The 24,303-nt window shown below is 40.2% G+C and overlaps 1 long non-coding RNA gene across 1 annotated transcript; it reads left to right on the top strand.

Moving 5' to 3' along the window:
* Positions 1-13,119: 13,119 nt before the first annotated feature.
* Positions 13,120-14,189, top strand: LOC122049203. Its single transcript, XR_006130877.1, has 2 exons — positions 13,120-13,285; positions 13,371-14,189. It is a non-coding gene; the product is annotated as an uncharacterized LOC122049203 (long non-coding RNA).
* Positions 14,190-24,303: the final 10,114 nt, after the last annotated feature.

Genomic DNA, 24,303 nt, shown 5'->3' on the forward strand with positions numbered 1-24,303 from the left:
AGAGCCATGTGCTTTGAGCTATTCCTTTCATCTTCTTCCGATGAGCTTGATGATGAGTCATCCCATGTGGCTTTCAACGCCTTCTTCTTTTTCTTGATCTTTTCCTCTTGCTTCTTCAACTTTGGACACTCCGTTTTGTAGTGCCCCTTTTTCTTACATTCATAGCAAATTACATCAGTTTTATTCTTAGAATCCACAAGAGATTTACCTTTTCTTTTCTCATCATTGAAGATTTTCTTAACATCCTTTTTGTCAAACTTCCTTGAATGTCTCATCATTCTTCGAACGAAGTTTGCCATTTCACTTGATGATAGCTCTTCATCACTATCACTATCACTATCTTGTTCGGATTCTGAAGATGACTCCTTCTTCTCCTTTTTCTTTTCCTTGTGCTTCTTTTTGCTCTTTTCACCTGCAACCAATGTTATACCTTTCTCCTTATGGCTTGTGTTAGCTTGCTCATGCAATTCAAGTTCACAAAATAATTCATCCAATTTCACTATTGACAAATCCCTTGAAACCTTATAAGCATCCACCATGGATGACCATAAAGAGTTTCTTGGGAAAGATTTTAAAGCATACCTTATGAGATCTCGGTTCTCCACACTCTCTCCAACTGAATGAAGACCATTTAGGAGTTCCTTGAATCTCCCATGTAGTGAGCTCACCTTCATGGTGAAGTTTTGAAGTTGATTTATCAACAAATCCCTCTTTGCAATTCTTGAATCCTTGGTGCCTTCATTTAGTTCAATAAGCTTATCCCACAAATCCTTGGCACTCTTAAAGGGTCCAACTTTGTTGAGTTGTTCCGAGCTTAATCCACATTGAAGAGTCACAATCGCATTTGCATTTGCTTGAGCCTTCATGTTTTGTTCAACAGTCCACTTGGATGACTCAAGCATTTTTCCATTTTCAGTTGGCGCCATGAATCCCTCCGTGATTGAGAACCACATATCAATTTCGGTCATGAGATAGTGTTCCATGCGGCTCTTCCAATAAGCAAAATTGCTGCCTTCATAGAATGGTGGTCGTGAAGTACTATGTCCCTCCTTCATTGACATCTTGTAGCTCTTTAACTTGTGCTTTCTTGACGATGAATCCTCAAAAGCAAACCAATGCTCTGATACCACTTGTAGGATCGAAAAGAATTTAGATATCTCCACAATTGCATGATATTGTCCACTTTGGGCCTAAGCCCTCATGGTTTTGCTCTTGGTCTCTCCCCAAAAGGCCTCATACCAATGGAGATATCTTTTCTCTTATAAACCCATGATCTTTCCCATGTGTTTCCAATATGGGACTATGTTTGCAACCTTGCAACCCCAACAGTTACAACATTCTTTTAGGGTAATTGTTGCATCAAAGACAACGATTTTATCAAAAATCATTGTCTTTTGCTAAATTTACAATGATTTTTCCTAAAACCGTTGTCTTTGTGCAAATTGTTGTAGTGATTTAAGGATGAAAAATCAAGTTTTGAAGTCAAAACTTGAGAAATTAGAAAAATCCCTTAAAAAAATGAAAAATTTGCTTAAGGGATCAAAAGAATAAAACCTAGGTTTAGGAAAGCTAGAGTTATCTAAGGATGAGAAAGGTTTAGGATACAAACCAAAAGTCAAAAAAAAATGTGTCTTCGTACCATAAAATTTCATATGGTTATGGAACTAACCCTAAGTCTCGAAATTAAGTCAAGGTAGCAAGGGAAATTATCCCTAGAAGTAACCTTAAAAAGACTAATATGACTAAGGCTTTTGATAAGCCTAAGAAAATCATTAAGAAGGTCACAAACGAAGGTATCCCTAGAATTGACCTAGAGAGACTAGTGTGACCAAGACTTCTAAGAAGCCTAGGAATGTCATTAGGAAGGTATTAAGTGAAGTTATCCCTAATAAATACCTAGAACATCCAAGAAACACTAATAGATTTTGGACTTCTAAGAGTGTGTTCTCTACACCCTAGGTGAGTTTAGAGTGTGTCAACTCAAATTGGAAGGATAATTAACCCAACCATGATGAAGTTGACATTTTAGGATATTTTCAAGGTATTATTACATCTGGAAAATGAAAAGTTGATTTTTACTCTTGAAAGAATAAAATGTGCCAAAATTTAAAGATTTGAACTTAATTAAATTGGCACAATTAGGATAAAAGTCAAAGAAATATCAAGTTAGAATTTTGGTATATTTAGGGAAATAAGGGCAACTTAGGTTTATTTTTAATTTAGTGATTAGCTAAGTGATACTTAGATAGAAAATCTAGGTATTTTTTATGCTAAAATTACCATGATTGTGTGCCCTATGTATGTTATGACATCATGTTTAGCATTCATATTTTTTATGAAAAATATCATATGTCATGTCATACATGCATCGCTATTTATGATAGTTTTTCTTTTAGAAAATATTCACTTTGATATATGCTATAATCATTTTCATGCATTATTTTAATTTATTGTAATTAAGGGAAATGACATCAATTAGCATCCTAGGTCATATGATCAAAGTTAAATTGCCTAGTTAGATATGCATGATCCCTTAGTTTAGGGAGAACCTAATTTACATCTCATAAAGGTTGACTTGTTTGTGTTTTTGAGACACACTAGATACTAGTGAGATGTTAGGAGGATGAACAAAACTCAAAATGTTGATTTAGTGCATTTTTTTGAAGTTTTAGTATCATCAAAACAATAGATTATGTGAAGTCAAATCATTAGAAAAGTAAGTGTACAAGTCATGTGCATTTAGCCTAAAGAACATGGTTAGAAATTTATTTTGAAAATCATTTCAAAATCATTTTAAAAAACCTTGGTGAAGTCTGTCTTTTGATAAGAATCACCATTGATTAATTGGATATAAAGTAGAGTGAAACATTAAATTTTTTAATGGTTTTCAATTTTATATAAATCTTTGAAAATGAGAGTTATTTTCATTAAAAATTATTTTTTCCCTGATAGTATTTGATGTAAATAATGTATACATGAAGTTTCGTGACTTTTCGAATATCATAGAATTATTTAGACATTTTTGAATTTTGGTCTGAAATTGAAATAAAAAATTTTAGAAACGTTAATCGATCAGGAATTCGATTCACCTCATGACTTCAATTTTGAGATTCCTAAATATTTAAAAACTCCAAGTCATTGTTAGTGCAATGATAGAAGTTTGAAGCATGTTTTGAGGGGGAGGTCTTCCTTAAAGACATGATTTAAATGTTTTAAAGGTGACAACGGAAGATTGAGAATCTTCATTGTGATGGATGTATGCTCAATGTTGAGCATCAGATACAATGAAAGGTATGGAACTTTCATTGCGTTTTCTTTGACCAAATGGACTTTTAAGATGAAGAGTTTTTGATGTGTGTCAAAATGAAAGAAAATATGCGGTTTAAGTTAAGAAACTCACATTCATGCTTGGCATGGGATGAAAAATGGAGTTGGGCTAATATGAGTTAGTCTAACTTAAATATATTGTCAAACATCAAAAAGAGGGAGATTGTTGGTGTAATAGTTCTCGGGTCAAGGTTAATGAGTTGATTAAGCCAAGTGGATTCGAGCTTGAATTTTGATGTTTGAATAATGTATGAGATAGTATGTGAGACGAGAGTCGAGTATGTAATGGAGGACTAGATACTTGAATGTGTTGGTGCAATCGACTCCATGATTTTAATATTTTGATAATATGTTTAATGGAGTCTAGTCATGTCAAGGTTGACTAGATGGCTAGTGTGAGAAGGGTGAGAAGTCTACCTAGTGACTAGTCCTAACTGTGGTTAGGTAAGAAAAGTCCTAACTGTGCTTAGGCAAGGGAAGTCCTAGTCACGGTAGGCAAGAGAAATCTCGGCATGTCATAGAAACTAGGTAGGATTCAGTAGGTTTGGAGGACCCGATTTCGAATCCCTGGCGGGCTGATCCAATACTGAGTCCTAATGAGTGAAGTAGGTGGTGAAAACCCTAGGGGAGGTAACCCTATGTCCTGATGAGTGAAGCCAGGTTGTGAAAACTCTAGAGGGATGTAACCCTATATCCTGATGAATAAAGTCAGGTGGTGAAAAACCTATGGGGAAGTAACCCTAGGTCTTGGTGAATGAAGCCAGATGATGAAAACCTTAGGGGAAGGTAACCTTAGGTAAGGAGAAGTCTTAGAGGAGTGAACTCCAAGCAAAGTTGATCGAAATATTTTCGGTCGACTGTGCATAGTCGACTGGACCAGCGGATCTTGGTAAATCTAAGTTTAGTTTTACCATAGTATTTTGCATTACTATTATTACTGTTGGCCAATTAGTATTGTAAAAAAAGTCTTAGTGGATCAAGTGATTAGACATTGAGCAAAGAAAGTCCAAACAGATCTGGAAGACCAAATATTTAACAGGTAGTTTGAGGTAATCAATTGGAGTGGAGCAACGGGGAGGTCGTGTCCTAGAAAGGGACAAACTCTAGGTCGCTGATCCAATTGAAGAAACTATGAGGTTTTCAAGTTAAGATCAAGACAAGTCTTACTGTCTTTGTTTATTCGTGCATTATTATACTGTACTAACTTTGTTTTGCAAGAGTATTTTTATACTATCACAACACACTACCCTAATTAGTACAATTAATCACCCCCTTAATCCTAATTAATTGCTTATAAATCGAGCTCCAATGGCATCGACTAAGCCCACCATCACCGGTGCCACCGCAGCCGCCTTGTTCTTTGTAAAATATGGTACCCAAATAATAGCTAAATAATGAGGTTATTTGAGAAATAATCTTATTGGAAAGTTCAGGAATTTTTAAAAAAATTTTGGAACTCGTATGACGTATTTTAAGGGGAGAAAATTTATATACTTAGGAAAGTCTATTTGGAATATCCAATAAGTGGGAGTTAATTGAGGAATCAACCTAGGCTTTAATTGATTAAACATAAGTATAAAAAGGAAAACCTAGTTTTCCTTTTTCCTTTATTCCCTCCCCGCTCGACTCCTCCTCGCCCGACGCCGACCGACTCCTCACTTCCTCTCCCGATCCCCTTCCTCCCCTCTCCTATTCGCACTGCCAGCCGCCGCTCCCCTCCCCTTGCACCCGAACCCATCTTCGTCGACTCCCGATCTCCTCCTTCCCTTTTCTCCCTCAAACTGATTCCCCTTTACTTCTGCCGATCGACGCTTCATGCCATCGTCGGTCGCCGATTCCACTCTCCCTCCTTCCCATGTCATCGCCGACACACACCACCATCGGCTACTCTCGAGGATTGAATGCGGCCACGAAAGGAGCAGAGGACAGCCCCTCTCCTGATCTCCTCGCGCCAAGCAACATCGACGTCACACCCTAGCTCTTGATCTGATTATCGCTAGGCACTACTGGTGCCGGAAAAAGGGGAAACGATGCAAGGAAGGCTAGAGTTACTCTTCCTTTGGCCTAGCACCGAATCAGAGCAGTGGATGGTGCTACCCGAGAGCTTGTAGGCGGTCGATCCCTAGCATTTTTGTCCACCATCGCACCATCTTCCTTCTGATATAGTTGAATTGTGGTCACCTACATTGGAGTTCAGTGTTGGCTGGCATTTCAGGCGGCCATCAACCATCACGACACTCCCTCATCCTGTTGAGCTCCCTCTCCACTGGTCTCAAAGTGGGCTCTGCCGCCTTGCTGCCATATTAGAGGTATCACCCACCTTAGCAATTGATTTTTGGTAATTTATTGTTGGATTACTGATTTGGGTAAGTTTAGAATTGAATTCATTTCTGTGTTGGATTGACTAACTAGTTGTTGATGAGGAGATATGTGTCTGGAATGAGAATTTGAGTTAATTAAGTCATACTCAGTTGATAATCTTGGAGTTGTAAGTTGTTATGGTTTGGTTGATTAGTTGAGTGATTTGTTGTAGATGACTACATGATCATTAATCAAATTCATTGGATTAATATTGTGGTGTGTAGGGATGGATTAGAATTATGATTAGATTTGATTAGTGTGATGATCAATGATGATTAATTTGGTTTGGATTAATTGAGGTAGATGAATTATATAAGATTGATTTTGGATGTTTAGTAGAGATGATACAATGGATTGATTAATAGATTGTGGATTATGTTTGGATTTAAAGGAGTTTGATTAAGGATGGATTTATCATCTAATTGGATCCTTAGGTGGAATTAAACATGATTACCTAATTGATGTAGGATTAGGTTCTGGGTTAGCTAGTTGTTGTTTATGCGATTAGCTAAACTATACATCATGTGATTTGCAGGATGGTGATTCGAGGCGAGCGTCTCGACATGGGATTGGTTTGATACGATCTTCATGTTGGTTAGTCCTAGGAAGATCGTACCGGTTCCACTGTACAAAAATTTTGTACAAGTGTCGAACCTTTCCTAAATAACCTATTGTGTTCTCTAGAAGTTGAATTAGGAATCGCAAACGGAACTTAACATTATTGATTCCAAATTTAACTTATCTGTTCTTAATGGTTTAGACTTGGATCACAAGCGGAACTTAACACTATTGATCCAAATCCACCTACATTATAAATTCAATTAAATATTAATTTCCAAAATTAGCTTCTAGGTTAAACATGACGAGGCACAAGGCCTTCTTGGATATGGGAGCAACCACCACTTCCTAGACAAAGCCTTTTAAGGAAAGCTAATATTTAATTTCCTTATATAACTCTAGGTTTAACCAAAAAGAACAATCGAATCATAAATTCAAAAAACAAGAAAAACACAAACACGAATTACTAATTCGAAAAACTAGATCTAATGCCTCTTGTGTTTGGAATTCATACAAAGAAAAATAACTAGCATGATGCGGAAAACAATTGCTAATTATATCTTTTCTTTGTAAGCTAATGACCTCAAGATCTTCTGCCGTATTCCTCACCTCGCCTTGGATGTCGTGTGAGCGACGATCCTCCAAGATGAACACCACCCAAAGACTTCTTCCTCCTCTTCTAGAATTCGGCCACCAACACTACCAAGGAGCAAAAGAGAGCAAAGGGAAAAGAGAGGGAGAGAGGGGCCGGCCACTTGAGGATCACCAAGCAAGAGAATAAGAATTGTGTCTCATGAGGCCTCCTCACCCCTTCTTTTATATTACTTGCCCAAGGCAAATAAGGGAAGAATTTTTACAAAAATTAAAATCTTCCTCTTGTTTTTCCTTTTCTTTCCTCTTGATTGAATCACTCACCAAATCATGGATTGATTGATTTAATCTTGGTCGGCCCCTTGCTTGGGCACCAAGCAAGGGTGGCCGACCACTTATAGGAAGGAATAATAATTTTTTTTTTATAAAATTTTTACAAGAAGAAATCCTCTTATAAAATTTTACAAGCTCTCTTTCCTAAAGTGGATGTTAAAAAGGAAAGTTTTAAAAATTAAAACCATGTTTTAAAATTTAAAACTTCTCTTCAAAAATTTCCTTTTTTAACATGAATAGAAAATTTTAATTTTAAAACTTCTCTTCCTTTTTTTCTAAAACCATGAGGATGGTTAAAAAAGGAAAGTTTTAAAACTTTTAAAACTCTCTATTAAACCATGTGGCCTAATTCAAATAAGGAAAGTTTTTTAAAAATTAAAATCTCTCTTTTAAAACTTATAGTTTTCTACAAAGAGAAGATTTTAAAAATTCAAAATACCCCTCCTATTTGAATTTATTATGGCCGACCCCTACTTGCTTGGTCACCAAGCAATAGGGTCAGCCCCCATAGAGGAGGATGTGGCCGGCCATTGCTTGGTCACCAAGCATTGGACCGTGCCCCTTCTTGGACACCAAGATGGGCTTATATTTGGATGGACTTGAGGCTTTAATGAAGCTATGACAGGGACCTAGAGGAGAAATTGGTTTTGACCTTCCGATGAGCTTGAGTATCCCGTGTTCACCCCGAACACACAACTCAAGTTCATCAACAATAACTCATTCCAATAAAGAGTTATTGTTCCACTACCGCACCAATCCTAAATTACATTTATGGGCTCCTTCTTATTATGAGTGTGTTAGTCTCCCTGTATTTAAGATAACGAATGTCCACTAATTAAGTAAGTTACTGACAACTCACTTAATTAATATCTAAGTCTAAGAGTAGTACCACTCAACCTCATTGTGATGTCGGACTAAGTCCACCTGCAGGGTTTAACATGACAATCCTTATGAGCTCCTTTTGGGGTCATTCTCAACCTAGATTACTAGGACACAGTTTCCTTCTATAATCAACAACACACATTATAAGTAATATCATTTCCCAACTTATCGGGCTCATTGATTTATCAAGTTAAATCTCACCCTTTGATAAGTTAAAGAAATAGATATTAAATATATATGCTTGTTATTATATTATGATTAAGAGTACACACTTCCATAATAACTAAGGTCTAGTTCTTTTATTAAGTCAGTATAAAAAGAACTTACCTAAAATGGTCCTACTCAATACACTTAGAGTGTACTAGTATAATTTATTAGTCAAGATAAACTAATACCTAATTACACTACGACTATACCAATGGTTTGTTCCTTTCCATCTTAGTCATGAGCAACTGTTTATAATTTATAAAGAGCTAATAACATGATCTTCTGTGTGTGACACCACACACCATGTTATCTACTTTATAAATTAATTGAACAACTATATTCAACAAATAAATATAGACATTTGACCAATGTGATTCTTTTATTTTAAAAATAAATGTTTACAAAAGCTTGGCTTTTAGTATACACTCTAACACTTCATTTTGAGGCGGGTACCTCTGACTTATCTCCTTGATATGGTCATTTTTTATATGCATAGTAGTTTGTAGCTAGTAGTAATAATTGTGTTTATTTCTACTTTGGTATGTCACTTCTTGGTTCTTGTGGTCTGCTTATTTTCCTATCTGTTATGCATTCATACTTGTATTCTCTTGTTTGTTGCCATGTTTACTCCTGTTCATAGAAATAGTGACATACATTGCCCTACTGTGTAGTAGTCTAGTTATTTGACATGTCTGACTTGTGTACCTAGTTTATTGTTACCTAGATCATTGTATGGATCTATTCCTTTTTGGTACATTTAATATGGAGGTGTATACTGTCAGTACCTATATGTTTAGTGTCATGCACCATCTTGCATGATTGCATGCTGAGCGATTATCGACTCTATTATTATTGAGCACATCATCAGTTACATGATCTGCACACACAATCACTCATGGGTTAGTGGTACATCAAGCAGGGTGTGTGTAGTTGCTCTGTCAGGGCTCCGCTGGTCTGCTCATGAGTAGCAATGACTGCAGCGTATAGCAAGCAGGGATCCCTCCCCTTGACCATGATACAAGGAGATGAGAACATTAAACTCCCCTATTCTATTTGGAGTAGGAGGATAGGTGTACTCCGACATCATCCTGTCGACTCAGTCACTCAGGAGTAGTGATGGCAGAGTGCACAGTTGTCATAGTCCTATCCACTCGGTCTCACCATCGTGTATGAGATGGCTGACTGGCGTCAGGGGTGACCATGTCATTTTTGCATCATATCCATGGATTGCATATATTATTTGTGATTGCTGCATTTTGGATGCTGCATTTGTTTGGGTTGCATATGTTTGGCATGCATACATGTGACATTTTGTATCTAGTCTGACGACCCTTATATTCAGATAAGAGGTCCTGGTGAGTACAGTTTTCTTCAGCCTTTTCAGTTTGCATTTTCTTTTATTGTTCAGAAAACTATACCGCATGATTAGTACTGTTAGTTATATCTTATTGTGAATGTCTATCCGATATCCGCTGAGTTATTGAACTCACACCGTTGATTTATTCTTATTTCAGGTTGAGGTCGCTTGGAGTATCCTATCTGCCATTCCTACGTCACATCTGAGAATGATTTTGGATTCTACGTCTTACCTTACTTGGTGTTGAATAAGTTCGACTTTATTTTTGGTATTTACTATGTGGAGTTGTAATTTTTTTTGGTTGTTTAAGTCGTGCCGGCACGCATTATGTTGTTTTGGTTGTATGGGCTTTCTGTTTATTTTTCTGTTGTGTTTTTAGTACAGCCGAGTGAGTTGTTTTATATATAACTGCGTGGTTGTGTTTGTAGTACAGTCTTGTGGGTTGTTATATATATATAATTACGTGATTATGTATATTTCAGCCGTGTGAGCTGATGTATTTTGTTGTTGATGTATATATGCTTCAGATTGTCACCGGTACAGGGGAGATGCTGTCGGATTTTCCTCTGACAGAGACTCTTTTGGGGCATGACATTCCTGTTGCTCAATCTCCTCTAATTTGCCACGACCTGCGACACTACCAGCTACCCCACCCCGAGGCCGCCAAAACCAAGACTGTCACCCAGTAGGAAGTGCCTGGTGGACACACTGAAGTTTGTGGTGTACGCTAACGTGCTCAACTATCTCCTCACCATCGACATCGGTAAGTTCCCCAAGTAGCCTTGTGAGTACTACACGCTTCTCGATGGGCTCCTCAATCTTGAGGTCGTTGTCTGCCTCTACACCACCATTAGGGCCAACGTCCTCGACATCCATTTTAACTTCCTAATCGACCTCAACCTCATCCCCAACAACTGCGGCAAGAAGACCCCCAAAACCTTCTAGTGCCCTTAACTCCACCATCCAGGGGCAGCTCCACTAGGAGGAGCTGCCCCCTTAATAAAATCTCATTCAAAAACCCTTCCATTAATCTACAACCGAATGCCCGAATCAAAAGAATAACTACCCCTTAATAAAATATCTTCCAAAGAACCATCCATTAATCTACAACCGAATATCCGAATCAAAAGGAATTATTTTTCTTTAGAGATATTCTTTTATCGGTAGTTTTCATTAATTAATTTTTCTTATATGATGTTTTTTTTATATATGTATTTGTGATATCTGACTCTTTTTCCCCTTTGATAACATTTTTGAATCTGTTCTTGCCACCATCTACTTTAGCTCTTTCATTGATCGTGGGGTTTCTGGGTTGACTACCACGCGCGCTTCCCGATTTATCGTAGTGGTCGGTAGGAAATTTTCATGGGACTAGGCCGGTCGTCCCTAAGAATAGTCAATGAGACTAATTAGGTTTATCATTTTTTTTTTCATTGATCGTCAGTCACCCCTGGGAGTATAGTGCAATAGAAGGGCACCTAGTTGTCACTCAAATATTCACAGTTCGATTTTCAATTATGACGTATTTACAGAAAATTTTTTTCTAAATGAGACTGACAAACCAAGAGATGCTAAGCTTCTAGGCTGCTTACCTCAAACACTTCTTAATTTATTTTGATAGTCGATGAAAAACTTCCATGGAATCGAACCAATCATCCCAATTCAATGACTTCTGATTTTTTTTTTTTTCATTGACCGTCAGACATTCTTCTCATTGGTTCGCATCAGTTCGATCTTTCTTTCTATGTTTGCTTTTAGTTTGATTGGAATTGTGGCAAGACTTACGTTTATGCGAGTGTCCAAGTAAGTGTGTGATTTAGTATTTGGGTTTGTTTAATCAGTGTTGTTGTACTTGATTCAGTCGCATATTAATTTTAATAATAAAAAAAAAGTTTGATTTTAACAAGAAGTTTGATTTTCTATCTTCAAAATTAATCAGATGAAATCTGAGTATCTGAATTATATATATATTTTTAAATATTGTGGGAATATATTTGAATTATTAAATAATTTATGGATCCTATGATATTTACTAGGATTGGAGGGTTTGATTAGGGCTTAATTATATTGTGTGTGAATTGAGGTTAATAGTGATCACGGGTTAATAAATAATTTGTAGGGACGATTGTTTGGTGAGCTTAATGATTAGGGAGCTAATTAAGAATTCAAAATAAATGAATATTTATTTTTTTGAGCTTAATTAATTAGAACAATGGACCAATCAATATGTAAAATATTAATATTATAAAATATGATTTTTTTTTTTTTTTAATTTATCTGATTTTGAAAAGATTTTATCATTTTAAATCTCAGCAAGTCAAATATCCATAGGGTAAATTCGAAAAGTACAAGTGAGTCTTGGCATGGTACTAGCGTAACCAGTCGTTCGAACTCCATAGACATTTGAAAATATCTATTGTAAGATTTAAATCCTTATTGTATGGAAATCATCTTACCTCTTAATTACCACCGTACCATACTATATTCTTCTAAACCCACTTCACCTTTACTTAAAAAATTTAAACCAATTATCCAACTGATATAATACACATGGTAAAAGTAAATTCCTGTAGCAATTTTGATATTTTTTTCAAAAATAAAAATATTAAATATATATTTAAAAATATAATGGAGAGCAAAAGTAATATAAATATAAAACATAGTCCTAGATGAATTATAAATAAAAATATTATACATCTTACTATTTTATTAAAAATTTCCCCCCTTTACTAACTAACTTTAGTGAAACCTAAAATGTATTTATGTTAATGTCCTTTTTTCTATTTACACTAAAAATAATTCCAATATTTATTAGTAATTCCATAAGCGAAACAATCAGTGATCTAAAGTTTGAGACTCATCTACAATGTATTGTTATGAATTTTTCTCATCATTAATTTTCTCTGGTTGTTTTTTATAAAAAAATATAGTTCTTTTTAGTCCCATATCTTAGAATTGACAACACTATGATCAAAGAAGCTTCTATAAATATTTTAGACCGACGATGTTAAAAAATATACTTTTCTTAGTTTTTTTTTACTAAGACAAGTATAATATTAAATCAAAATAATTTTTTACATAGGAAAGCTTTACAGTACACTACAAGAAAACAGAGCTTCAGAAATAGATTTTTAAAACGGAATTAAAATCTATTTTAATTTTTAGTAAATCAAAGACGAATTTAATATAGAATTACTAATCAATTATATTTAAATAAAATATAATATACAAAAAACTATTTGAGACGGAATTTAAAACGAACCAAAAATGAATTTATAAAATAAATATTTATAAATAAAAATAAATACAGATTTAAAATATAATTTGATAGGAAATTTTATTTGTCAATAAATCTGTTTATATATTTTTAAACAGAAATAAATTCGGTTTTTAATTTATATTTATTATAAAAAAATGTATTAAATTATTATTATTTTATTTTATTTTATTTTAATAAACCCTATGCTAAATCCTGTTTAACTTTTTTCGTTCGTCTCCTTATCTTCCTCGTCGACTCAAGCTTTCTGCTGATCACTACTTTCTCGCCGACTGACTGCTTTCTCGTCAACTGCTTTCTCGTTGACTTTTCTTCTTGTATCTCGATGGCATCGTGTATCTAACCGACTCTGCTGCTCGTATCTCGCCGACTCTGCTGCTCTCTCCCAAAAGGTAACCCCTAATTTCTTCTTCTTCCTCTTGCTGTGTGGACTGCCATGCTGCACGCCCTTGATTTTGTCGGCGACCACTGCCGCAGACGCATGCGCCACCAGATAATTACTTGAGGCGGAAACCATGTTAGATCCCCGAGCGACCAAATCACAGAAATTTGTGAGATTGTTGTTGTTTACGGAAAAACGGCAGATGATTTATGTTCTTGTTACCTTTGCAAAGAGAAGAAGTCATGTTACTTTCATAGAATTCAGAATAACATCTCCATCTTTTGTATGCCTAAAATGATTTATGTTCACCAATGATTTACAAATTTCCTCTTTTCAATTTCGAGATTTCTGTCTTTGCAAAGATAACTCATTTTCTATGAACCAAATGAAATAGTTATGGTCTTGTGTTAAATGTATATTGGTAATGACAAGTGATACATGAACTTGACTCTTTTCTGCAACAATCTTGTTTAGTGGAACTAGGATTTGAACTACCATTCCATAATATGATGTACAGTTAGCAATCTTAATGTTGCGTATGATTTTAAGTTTTCATGTTAGTTATTTGTCTATCAACCATGAATGTCTACCTTTTACAGGCTTCTCTTGCCAGCATTGCTTATAGTCATCAATGATCTTGCTGCATATATTTTTGGATTCTTTTTTTTAGGAGAACACCACTGATCAAACTATCTCCAAAGAAAACCTGAGGGTTTTATTGGTGCATCAGTTATCGCATTATTTGCTTTGTTTGTGGTGAATGAATACAATTCCCTTCTTTGCTGGTCACATGTTTTATCTTGATTCTCATTTGTTATCTTTTTGTCATGTGTTGATAGTTTACGTCATGCAGTCTGGAGATTTCTCATAACTGTTGTTAGCATTAATTGAGTTATTTCTTTATTTAGTGTATAGACATTCATTTCAGCATCTTTCCAGATTAACCAAACTTTTCCCCTCTTTTTCATCTTCATTTAGCAAGTGTAAATACTCCAAAGTTTGTAATGTAATATAAAGTGTAAAATACCGGAAAATGGCATATAATAATAAGGGAATTTTCTGGAATTTTTGGAAATTTTTCGAGAATTTTTCGGAGCTCGTATGGACGAGTTAACGGGGGTAAAAACGGGGCCAGGAGAGAGCCAGTTTAGGCTACCCTATTTAAGCGAGGAATTGTTTATTTATTTATTTTATTTCTTTACTTTTCTTTTATTTCTTCGTTTCTTTTCTCTCTCGCCGAACTCGCGTGCTGACACCCCGCCCGCGCTCGCGCCCGACGCCGGCCCTAACCACCGCAGCGATTTTTCTCCTTGGCAATTTAAGCCTTCCCTTCTTCTTCCCCAGCCGATTTCCTTTCTCTCCTTCTCCGCCGAGCCACCGCCGGTCTATGCCCTAGCGAGCCGTGAGCCACCACCGCCGCTCCTCCCCGCTGCACACCGCGAGCCCGACTCCTTTGTGCCCTAGCATCTCCGCCGCCGCCTCCCGATTTCCTTTCCCCCTCCTCTGGTTCGACGAGCCAGCGCCGACCATCGCCGGAGGTTACTTGCTTCCTGTGCCCTAGCCGCCAGCCACCGAGCGCCCCCCCCCCCCCCCCCCAATTTTCGCCACCGTGCCCTAGCTAGTAGTCGGCGTCGCACGGAGCAGCGCCACCCCTCACTGTGTCGCCTCTCCTCTGTTCTTGATCAATCCTTCTTTGTGGTGGAGTTAGGTCACGGTTGAGGTAAGTTGGATTCTTTGTTTTGGATTTTTGTTCTTGATCAGAACAGTGTAATTGGTTCACAACCATGAATTGTTTCGTTTGTGATCTGGAAATCTGTGCTTGTTTTCTAGCAGCCAAGCTTGGGTTCCAGCAGCAATCATTCTGTGCTGGCAGCAATAGTCCTGGTGTGGATCAACAAGCACGGTTACGAGTTAGGTAAGGCAAATTTGGGTATTCGGATTTTGATTAGAATGTTTGTGTAGATTAATTCTTGTGGGGATGATCACTGTGATACTGTCATTATTTTTCCACAACAGCTGTGATTTTTCCGGCCATAATTTCCAGCAATATCCTTGCTGTGAGAAGTGAGGTAAGGAATAGGGTTTTGTTATCGATGATGGATAGATAGGTTAATAACTAACGTTAACCTAGGTACATGTGTTAATTAGGGTTTTGCCCTAATTTAGGATTTGAGATTTTATTTAGCTATTTAGAAGAATGGTAGCTAAATCAAATGTATCTCTATTCGTGGCACAGGACTTTGACGCGAGACGAGTATCTCGACGTCGGATTTGGACCGATTTGGATCTTGTTATTCGGAGGCGGGTACTTTTGACTTTATGTCTTTGATATGCATAGTAGTGAATTTAACAAATAGCAACAATTATGTTTCTTAATTGTTTCGGTTAGTCACTACCCGATACCTGTTACATGTTTGGTGGATTGCTTGTTTTGCATCTCATGTTATTACTTACCCGATTATACATGCTTATAGGGGTAGTGATGTAACCATGCTTCACCATGTTCAGGACCTAGGTGTGATACTTTATCTGATATGTGTACCCTTGATATGATTTATTGACTATGGTGCAAATCATATATGTATATAGATTTGGTTCAGTATATTACTATGCTTAGTGGCATGCACCAATCGCATGATTGCATGCTGTGTGATAGATTGCTCCATTATTGTCGAGCACATCGCCAGTTTCATCACTGTTCGGTGCTCCATTGTGACGCTCATGGGTAGCGTGACGCAGCGTGGTAGCACGTCAGTTTGCTCGTTCGGTGCTCCGTTGGTCCGCTCATGGGTAGTGTGATTGCAGTGTGGTAGCACGTCGAGATCCCTCCCTGTCATCGTGTACCGGGAGATGAGAGCATTGCGCTCCCCCATTTATGATTTGGGGTAGGAGTATGTGTGTACTCCGACAGCATCCCGTCCACTCGGTCACTCATCAGGAGTAGTGATGCAGAGTGCACGGTTGTCACAGCCCTACCCACTCGGTCCCACCATTGTGTGTGAGATGACTGACTGGCGTCAGGGGTGACCATGACTGCATTGGCATCATACGCATTGATGCATTTATTTCTTGTGATTGTGTTTGCTGCATTTATTTGCTGCCTATTGGTTGGATGCCCATGCTTGACATGCATACAGGATTTCTATACCTCTCGGACTATTTATCCTTATACCAAGTCTTGGTTAGTACAATATTCTCTTGTTTATTTCAGTTTGCATTTACCTTTATTACGTCAAGAGACTGTACGCATGATTAGTGCTAGATGTTACTTCCTTACTATGTATATCAGTTGTTACCCGCTGAGCGTTGGACTCACCCCCGCCTCCGTTATTATTTTCAGGTTGATGCTGTCAGGAGAGAGTTCCAGTTGCTAGTCCCCTGCAGACCACGAGGGCTTATTGATCTTTTGGTTTTCTTCTTTATTAGACTATGTTTAGACTTGTTTTGTTTTGATACTTGGAGCTTGTATGGATTGTACTTGTCGATGGATTTTTATTTGGATTTATTTTTCTGCATGCCTGCCTAGACGACATAAGAGGTAAGTTGATCTTATCGTCGGATTTGCGTTTTATGAGTGTAGTTGAGTAGGATGGATTTTGAGTCTTCTTAGCATTTCTTATTAAACTGCGTGGATGTATATGTGATTGTTTGTCTATTGTTGTTATTATTCCAGCCGCATGTGGCTGAGGTATATGGTGATGTAGTAAAGTTTCAGATTGTCCGCCGTACAGGGGAGATGTTGTCAAAATTTCTTCGGACAGGGACTCCTCCGGGGCGTGACAATTTAGTGGTATCAAAGCACAAGTTTTACGATCTTTGTTTTCGTATTTTGGATATTTGGGATAACCTGATACCAATTTATTTAGTATCAGAGCGCCAAGGTTTGGCGATACTTGTTTTGATTTTCGTGTTACGGATTTTCGAGATTTGGCTAATACTAATTTATTGGTATCAGAGTGGGTTGTGAATACCTACTTTTGGTGTTCTAGATTTTTGGATTAGCCCGGGTTTGCGAGTCAAACCGAGTATTTATTTTGGATTGCATGGATTTTTCATTATGTATATGTTTGGACTTCCGTTTCGGATTTATATGGATTTCCGGTGATTTTCTCGTTCGGAATTTCGAGGTAAAATGGGGACTGGACAGCGACGGAACATCTCCAAACGGCAAATAGGTATGATGTTTATTTTATGATTGTTATACTGGTAGTAATATCTGTGATATAACTTAACAGATATGAAGAGATCTACACGTATTGCTGTGAGACGTGGTGTTGGACGGCCACGTACGAGGGCCTTGGGATCTCTGGACTTGCCAGAGATGCCTACTAGTGTTGAGCCTATCAGTTAGGGACAGACTCAGGATACTGCGGGCGCGTCGGGCTCTCAGACTCCGATGGCTCCCTTAGAGGTACCTACCTCAGCTGCACCGACTGTATCCACCCCTACCGTATTTATGGTACCACCAGGGGTACCATTGGCATACCCGACACCTGCTCCAGAGCCGCCTACGGCATACTCGAGACCACCGCCACCTGGACCTACAGTGTACCCGACACCAGTGGCACCTGTGCCCCCAGTACCTATAGTATACTCAGCAGCACCTGCATCAGCGATGCCGGCTGCTCTACATCCGGTACCATTACCTACTGTACCTCCAGCCGCGGCCACCTACGCTGACCCTGCAGTGCAACCAGCGGCATATGCTCCAGTTTATACAGCAGCACCGGGAGTACCTCCCCCGGTTTATTCAGCGGTACCACCTGTAGCATCAGCTCCAGTATTTCCGCCAGTTCCTGCAGCCATTTCGACACACCTCACTGACATTGTCGCGACATGAGCCAGGATTCCAGTGTTGGCAGAGTCGATGAAGAGTCGATTTACACTCTTCCGATGAGACCGTGATCCGAGTGTGGCCCTGTCTTGGATTGAGGCTATGGAGCGGACCTTCTTCTATATGGCTTGCTCCGAGTGGGAGAAAGCAGAACTGGCTCCTTTTCACTTACGGGACGAGGCCGACACTTGGTGGGTTACTCAGCGTTCTATTATCGGCGAGCAGAATATTACTTGGGCCAGATTCAGAGAGGCTTTTGAGAGCCGCTTCTTCCCACGAGCTTATTAGATGGCTCGCCGGCAGGATTTTCTGAGTCTGCGACAGAACAACCAGTCGGTGACAGAGTATAATGCAGAGTTTGACAAATTGGCCAGATTTTGTCCAGAGCTAGTTGCTGAGGATAGTTCACGTATGCAGCAGTTCATTCAGGGGCTGGATGGACATTTGCAAGTAAGGCTTGCCGGTCTTGGTAGCGCATCTTATTTGGAGACATTGGACAGAGCCCTCATGATTGAGGCAGCGCAGCAGAGACCGTTTCCAGACAGAAAAAGGAAACAGCCGAGTCAGACATCTGGACAGATCCAGCAGCCACCGGCTACACAGCAGCAGAGTAGTCGTACTCGGACAGGTCAGAGTACTTCTGGGGTTTCTCGTAGGCCTCAGAAGTCAGGGCAGTCTTCCTCAGGACATTTCCGGTCTCCTCAGCAGAACCGGAAACAATCCGCCAGCGACATTCAGTGTTTCCGATGTGGTTCCAGAGATCACATCACCACAGCCTGCTCTCTGGGACAGTCAGTTTGCTTTTATTGCAAACTGCCTGGTCACCAGAGTCGAGATTGCCAGTTGAAGGCTCAGCATACTGCTCCCGGAGTTACTGCTCAGGGAGGACAGCACAGTTAGTCAGGGGCTAGACGAGGAGGGCGGAGATTTTCACCCTCACATCGCCAGCAGGGGACAACTTCCACTTCAGCAGCTGCATTTGGCATGCTCGGACAGGAGTACCCCAGTACTCCCATAGTACCCCAGAGCTCCGTTCCGGAATCTCATTATCTGACGCAGAGGTAGTATCAGCTGCAGTCCCAGCCACATGATCAGTATCAGACGTAGTCTCAGCCATCGGTACAGTATCAGTCGCCACCCTCTCAGACTTCTCTGGCACAGTATCCAGTACCACTTCAGTGGCGGGCTCCTGCTCAGACGCAGTCGTCGCACGCAGCGTTACCACCTCTTGCTCCGCCAGAGACTGGGCGTATTCATGCGATGACCAGAGAGGATGCGCAGCGAGCCAACGGATCCGTTTTCCGCAGTATGATTTCTATTTATGCCTTATCTGCAGATATACTGATAGATACTGATAGCTTACATTCTTTTATATCTCGTACTTTTATGCGGGAGATTGGTAGATTACCCACTTGCAGACCCCAGCGATTGACTGTCTCTCTACCGTCCGGTGATACTTTGGGTGTCACTCAGGAAGTCAGAGGTTGTCCGTTAGATTTTGGCAAACTGATACTCACGGTAGACCTTTTAGTATTGGAAATAGTCGATTTTGATATTATTCTTGGCATGGACTGTTTGTCAGCAAATCATGCCACTGTTGATTGCCAGACGAGGGTGGTCACATTCCGGCCTCCGAACCAACCCTCGTGGGATTTCACTGGCATCAGAGACGACGATATATCGATCATTTCAGCGATTCAGGCTCAGAAGCTGTTATCGCATGGTTGTCAGGGTTTTCTGCTATCTTTGATCAATACTGACGACAGCAGTAGTTCGCAGCTCTCCGACGTTCCAGTAGTCCGAGAGTATCCGGATGTATTCCCAGAGGAGTTGCCAGGTTTGCCTTCCAAAATGCAAGTCGAGTTTACTATTGAGTTGATTCCGGGAATCGCACCGTCATCGAAAGCTCCTTATCGTATGGCTCCAAAAGAGTTGAACAAGCTGAAGGTTCAACTCCAGGAGCTTTTGGACAGGGGATTCATTCGCCCTAGTGTTTCTCCATGGGGTTCACCGGTGTTATTTGTCAAGAAGAAGGATGGTACACTGAGATTATGCATTGACTACAGACAGTTGAATTAAGTGACCGTCAGAAACAAGTATCCTTTACCACGGATCAAGGATTTGTTTGATCAGCTCAGAGGTACATCAATGTATTCTAAGATTGATCTGCGATCCGGGTATCATCAGATGAGAGTCAGAGAATCTGATATTCAGAAGACAGCTTTTCGTACCAGATACGACCATTATGAGTTTTTGGTAATGCCATTTGGGCTTACCAATGCTCCAGCGGTATTTATGGATCTGATGAACCACGTCTTTCTGGAGTATCTTGATCAGTTTGTTATCGTTTTCATTGATGACATATTGGTTTACTCGCGTTCCGAGGAGGAACATGCGCAGCATCTTCGCACAGTTTTGGAGACTCTTCGATGACATCAGCTGTACGCGAAGTTCAGCAAGTGTGCTTTCTGGCTATCTTCAGTCGATTTTCTGGGACATGTAGTCTCAAGCAGAGGTATTTCATAGATCCTCCTCAGAAGATCAAGGCTATCACCAGTTGGGAGCAGCCGAAATCAGTTCAGGAGATCCGTAGTTTTCTGGGACTAGCGGGATATTACAGACGGTTCGTCGAGGGTTTCTCCCAGATTTCTATGCCATTGACACGCCTTACCAGGAAAGGCGTGAAGTTCACGTGGTCCGAGGATTGCGAGACCAGCTTTCAGGAGCTGAAGCGGAGATTAGTGTCGGCTCCGATTTTGGTTTTACCTTCTGGAGAGGATGGATTTATCCTCTACACCGACGTCTCTTCAGGGTTTGGGCGCTGTTCTGATGCAGCACGGCAGGGTAGTCTCCTATGCTTCTCGACAGTTGAAGGAGCATGAGAAGAACTACCCAGTTCATGATTTGGAGCTAGCTGCCATCATCTTTGCTCTAAAACTTTGGCGACATCAATTATACGACATTACATTTGAGACTCTTACCGATCATAAGAGTCTCAAATATATTTTTACTCAGAAGGAGCTTAATCTCCGACAGAGGAGATGGATCGAGTTCCTGAAGGATTACGATTGTACCATTAGCTACCACCCGGGGAAAGCTAATGTGGTTGCCGATGCACTCAGCAGGAAGTCTAGAGGGACTTTAGTTTGCCACCGAGTTTCAGTTACAGACTTGGTTCAGGGTTTCTCTGAGTTAGATCTTGAGGAGCAGGGACAGACAGAGCAGGGTATTCTTGTTACCATGGTTGCTCAGTCGTCGATTAGGACGAGGATCCGAGAGGGTCAGGCTGGTGATCAGCATTTGCAGTTTATTGGCAGCCAGATAGATAGCTTCCATGCAGCAAACTGAGTTCACACGAGACGAGGAGGGTATTATATACTTCCGAGGCAGATTATGCGTACCTCAGTCTCATCCGGTCTTACAGGAGCTACTTCAGGAGGCTCACCGCTCTCGATTTGCGATTCACCCAAGCGGGACCCGCATGTATCGAGATTTGAGGCGTTCCTACTGGTGGAACGGTATGAAGAAAGACATCACGGATTTTGTAACGAGATGTCTTGGCTGTCAGCAGGTGAAGGCAGAGCACCAGAGACCTGCCGATTTATTTCAGCGGATTCCTATTCCCGAGTGGAAATGAGAACATATTACTATGGACTTTGTGGTGGGATTGCCGAGGACACGACGAGGCCATGACGCGATTTGGGTAATCGTTGATCGATTAACCAAATCCGCGCACTTTTTAGCAATCCGGAGGACTGATCCCCTGGATCGATTGGCAGATCTGTATTGTCAGGAGATCATCAGATTGCATGGTGTCCCTTTGACTATTATTTCGGATAGAGACCCCCGGTTTACGTCTCGTTTCTGGCAGAGTCTACCGCAGGCCTTGGGCACTCAGCTCCGATTTAGTACAGCTTTCCATCCGCAGACAGATGGACAGTCAGAGCGGACTATTCAGACTCTAGAGGACTTACTGAGATCTTGTGTGCTAGATTTTGGAGGCAGTTGGGAGGACCATTTGTCGTTGGTAGAGTTTGCCTACAACAACAGCTTTCATTCGGCTATCCAGATGGCACCGTTTGAAGCGTTGTATGGTAGGTCTTGTCGAACACCCACCCTCTGGGATGAGGTTGGGGAGGCTCAATTGTTGGGACCTCATAGAGCTCAGCAGGAGGCAGAGTTGGTCCATATTATCAGACGGAGGATGTCAGAGGCGCAGGATCGCCAGAAGAGTTATGCTGATAGGAGACGCAGACTTTTGGAGTTCTCTATTGGTGATCATGTTTTCTTGAGAGTTTCACCCAAGAAAGGGGCGAAGAGATTTGGTCTCAGAGGTAAGCTAGTTCCGCGATACATTAGCCCTTTCCAGATCCTGGAAAGGATTGGAGCAGTAGCTTACCGGCTAGCACTACCACCGTCCCTGGCAGGCGTCCACGATGTATTCCACGTATCTATGCTGAGAAGATACGTACCTGACCCGACGCATGTGCTGACAGATGTCTCAGTTCCAGTTCAGTCTGACGTCACTTATGAGGAGATTCCGGTACGGATTTTGGATCGGAAGGAGCGTCAGTTGCGGAACAAAACTATCCGACTGGTTAAAGTCGGATGGCAGCATCATTCGGATGAGGAGGCTACTTGGGAGCTCGAGGATACGATCCGAGCTCGATACCCCCATCTTTTCACTTGCGGTATGTGATTTAATTTACCGTTTAGCATTTATACTTGATATCTGTTGTTAGTGTTTGCTGATGGTAGATAACAAAATTTGGGGACCAAATTTTTTTTAGTGGGGGGAATGTAAAATACCGGAAAAGGGCAGATAATAATAAGGGAATTTTTTGAAATTTTTCGTGAAATTTTCGGAGCTCGTATGGACGAGTTAACGGGGGTAAAAACGGGGCCAGGAGAGAGCCAGTTTAGGCTACCCTATTTAAGCGAGGAATTGTTTATTTATTTATTTTATTTCTTTACTTTTCTTTTATTTCTTCGTTTCTTTTCTCTCTCGCCGAACTCGCGTGCTGACACCCCGCCCGCGCTCGCGCCCGACGCCGGCCCTAACCGCCGCAGCGGTTTTTCTCCTTGACAATTTAAGCCTTCCCTTCTTCTTCCCCAGCCGATTTCCTTTCTCTCCTTCTCCGCCGAGCCATCGCCGGTCTGTGCCCTAGCGAGCCGTGAGCCACCGCCGCCGCTCCTCCCCGCTGCACACCGCGAGCCCGACTCCTTTGTGCCCTAGCATCTCCGCCGCCGCCTCCCGATTTCCTTTCCCCTTCCTCTGGTCCGACGAGCCAGCGCCGACCATCGCTGGAGGTTACTTGCTTCCTGTGCCCTAGCCGCTAGCCACCGAGCGCCCCCCAATTTTCGCCACTGTGCCCTAGCTAGTAGCCGGCGTCGCACGGAGCAGCGCCACCCCTCACTGTGCCGCCTCTCCTCTGTTCTTGATCAATCCTTCTTTGTGGTGGAGTTAGGTCACGGTTGAGGTATATTGTGAATCACTGGAGGAAGAATTTGAAGATTTTGAATCAGACGAAGAAACACAAGATGAAACAGATCACGACTCTAATAATAGTGCTAGTGAAATGGAAAATTATAATTAAATATAATTACTATTTTGTTTAGCAATCTTTTCAATTTTATTGTGTTGATTTTGATTTTCATTGGTGTACTGCTATTCTATTGTGTTGATTTCGATCTTCATTGGTGTACTGGCATTTATTGCTTCTATTAGTGTACTACTATTCTATTAGTGTTACTGCTATTAGTTTGTGTTAGTACTGGTGTTTACTGCATAGTGCTTATTGCTAGTATTTTGCATAGTATAATCCGTACTGCATAGTGCTAATCACTGTAGAAATTTGTTGTCCACTGTTGTTGCCTTTGTTGAATTCTGCAGAAATTTTGTTTACTGAATTGTATTTGTTGTTTACTGCAAATAAAAAATATTTGTAGAAATTTGTCACATTTGCTGTTGTTTACTGAATCTTACTGCTGTTTTTGTTCTTCGTTGGTGTACTGTTATTCTATTGTGTTGATTTTGATCTTCGTTGGTGTACTGCCATTTACTGTCGTTTATTGCTTTATGCTAGTGTTCTATTGCTACATAGTGCTACTGCTATTTTTCTATTAGTTATGTACTGTTTCATAAATTGCTATTGTTCTATTACTGCTAGTGTTCTATTACTGCTATTGTTCTA

Source organism: Zingiber officinale, chromosome 2B (genome assembly GCF_018446385.1).
Source record: "Zingiber officinale cultivar Zhangliang chromosome 2B, Zo_v1.1, whole genome shotgun sequence".
Classification (NCBI taxonomy): domain Eukaryota; kingdom Viridiplantae; phylum Streptophyta; class Magnoliopsida; order Zingiberales; family Zingiberaceae; genus Zingiber; species Zingiber officinale.